This window comes from Saimiri boliviensis, chromosome 2 (assembly GCF_048565385.1).
Source record: "Saimiri boliviensis isolate mSaiBol1 chromosome 2, mSaiBol1.pri, whole genome shotgun sequence".
Taxonomy (NCBI): domain Eukaryota; kingdom Metazoa; phylum Chordata; class Mammalia; order Primates; family Cebidae; genus Saimiri; species Saimiri boliviensis.
In genome coordinates this window covers 197501704-197504656 of record NC_133450.1, presented here as the reverse complement: position 1 = coordinate 197504656, position 2953 = coordinate 197501704, and positions in this window count along the sequence as shown.

Below are 2953 nucleotides of genomic sequence, written 5' to 3'. Positions count from 1 at the left end.
GTTTAGACTACAGGTGTGCACTATTACACCCCAATAATTTTTAGATTTTTTGTAGATATGAGATCTCGCTGTGTTGCTGAGGGTTTTCTGGAACTCCTGTCCTCAAGTGATCTTCCTGTCTCGGCCTCCCAAAGCACTGGGATTACAGACGTGAGCCACTGTACCCAGACCTAGTATTGATTTTTATGCTCAGTTTGTCTTGACTTTTCCAGTGTCATCCTTTCAAGCTGGTTCCTGTGTCCTTTTGAAATGTACCCACAATTCTTTCAGCACTTCTTTACTTTCCCTTCCTTTCTGGCAAAATAAAATGTTTCAGGCTCATCTTGTACTTTCCAGTCTCACTTCTTGTGACTGCCACTTCCCCAAGAGCCCTGGTTTCACTTAATGGAAAGCGTATTCATAAACCAAACCTCACTGATACCAGAGTGTAATTATTCTGGACCTTCTCAAAAATTATAGCTATGAAATATATACATGTATATACCTACATGTATATCAATTTTAATATATAATTCTCTGTATCTGTAGTTATATAATACCATGAGTTCATCTTGATACATGTAAATATTTGATATGGTTTGACTCTATGTCCTCACCCAAATCTCATATCAAATTGTAATCCCCACGTGTTGAAGGAGGAACTTGTAATTACCAGATGTTGAGAGAAGGAAGTGATTGGACTACGAGGGCTGTTCCCCCATCTTGTTCTTGTGATACTGAGTGAACTCTCATGAGATCTGATGGTTTTATAAATAGTAGTTTTTTCCTGCAATCTTACACTCTCTCTTTTGCTGCCTTGTAAAAATGGTGCCTGCTTCTCCTTCACCTTCTGCTGTGACTGTTAGTTTCTTGAGGCCTTCACAGCCACGTGGAACTGTTAGTCAATTAAACTTTTTTCCTTTATAAATTATCCAGTCTCAGGTAGTTCTTTATAGCAGTGTGAACACCAGCTAATACATACTAAAATTTTTACTTTATCTTTTTCCATTTTATCTTCTACCTTCCATATCCAGATGTGATGTATTTTCAGGAAAAAAAGAAAATTAAAATTATCAATGAGTATAAGCCAAGAAATTGACAAAAATAACCTAGGCTGGGAACTATTTGGTTTCCTTGAGTCAGGGTTTAGAGATCTTGTTTTGTTGGGATGGAATATTCAGTAGAGAAACACAAGGATCTCATCTTATTTGTAGGGCTAAAGTATTCTTATATTAGAGGCTATTTTAGATTTGCCTTAGAAATTCTCTTAAAAAGCCTACAAGGGATGAAGCGAATCTTCAAGTAACCTAATTGTCTGTGAAGCGAAGTATGACATTCAACATTCTTTAAAAGAAGACTACCAAATCCAGAATTCAACAAAGTAAATTTCATAATGTCTGGCAACGAATAAAACATTTCCAGTTGTAAAAAGAAGCAAAATAATATAACCTAGTCAATAGAAAGAGATTTAGAAATGGCAAAGATGTACGATTAGTGGACAAGGAAATTAAATGAGCTATTATAATAAATTAGGTAAAGTATTTAAAGAAAAATGAGAATATAATGGAGAATAAAATGGAAAAAAGTAACAGTCTATAAAGACGTGGCAATAGAAAAATATCCTAAACAAACCATAAACACTGAAAGGACTGAATATAAAATTAATAGAGCCTCAATGAGTTGTATAAACTATCAGTCTAACAGACATATATTTGAAATCCCAGAGGGAGAAAGAGGGGAAGACAGAATATTTGAGAGGATAATGAATTAACATTTCTCAATTTTTTTTTGGAAGCTATAAATCCAAGATTGAAGAACCTCAGGCAAAAAGGAAGTATAAGCAGGAAAAAAAACCACAGCAAAAAAAATTATAATCATATTGCTGAAAACAAGTAAAAATGGGAAAAACTTAAAGCAACCATGGAAATAAAAAGAACACATTAAGTTCAAAAGAATAAAGATAAGAAAATAACTCAGACTTCTTGTCAGAACTTATGCAAGTCAGAAGTTGGTGGAATGATATATTTAAAGTGGTGAAAGAAAAACCAAATCTGTAATCCAGAATTTGTTATCTGGTAAAAATATAATTCAAAGTGAAATAATTTTTTTTTTCCAGAAAACAAAAAGCATGTTATATTTTTTCTATTCCTTTATTTTTAAATATCTGTATCTTTATTTGAAAGTGGTTTTCATTGGGGTAATTTTTAAAGACATTTTTTAGGGCAGTTTTAGATTCAGAGCAAAATTAGAAGAAATGTACAAAGATATCTTACATATGACCTGTCTTTTGAGCAGTTTTTTTTAAAGCTCCGAACTGATAGTTATAATAATTGCTGTTTAGATCGTTCAAATGTAATTTAATTATGCTTAGATTTTTGTCTACCATGTTTCTGTTTGACTCTTCTGCTCTTTGTTCCTTTACTGCTCTTTTCCTATATTGTTTTAGATTATTTTGATAGTTTGTAGAATTCTATTTTATTTTAATTATTGTCATATTATCTATGCCTTTCAGTTTATATTATTGTTGTTTTCTCCAGAGGTTAAGGTTTACATCTTTAATATTTTTCTGGTTTTCCTGTTTTTGTTTTTGTTTTTGTTTTGTTTTGTTTTGTTTGTGTGTGTTTGTTTTGAGATAGGTTCTTGCTATGTTACCCAGATTGGCCTTAAACTCCTGGGCTCAAGGGAGCCTCCCACCTCAGCCTCCTGAATAGATGGGGCTATAAGTGCATGCCACTTTGCCTCAGCAACTTTTTAAATTTATGATACTCTATGCTCTATTAATTATTTACTATTTAAAATATAACTTATAAGCCTTAAAGCAATATACTTTCATTTCCCCTCACAACGTTGTTGATATTTTTGATAATACATTAATTTTAAACCTCACAATTGTTATTTTTGCTTTAAACAATCAAATATCTTTAAAGAAATTAAAAATAATGAGAAAAACATCTATCGTGTTTACGTATGTGTT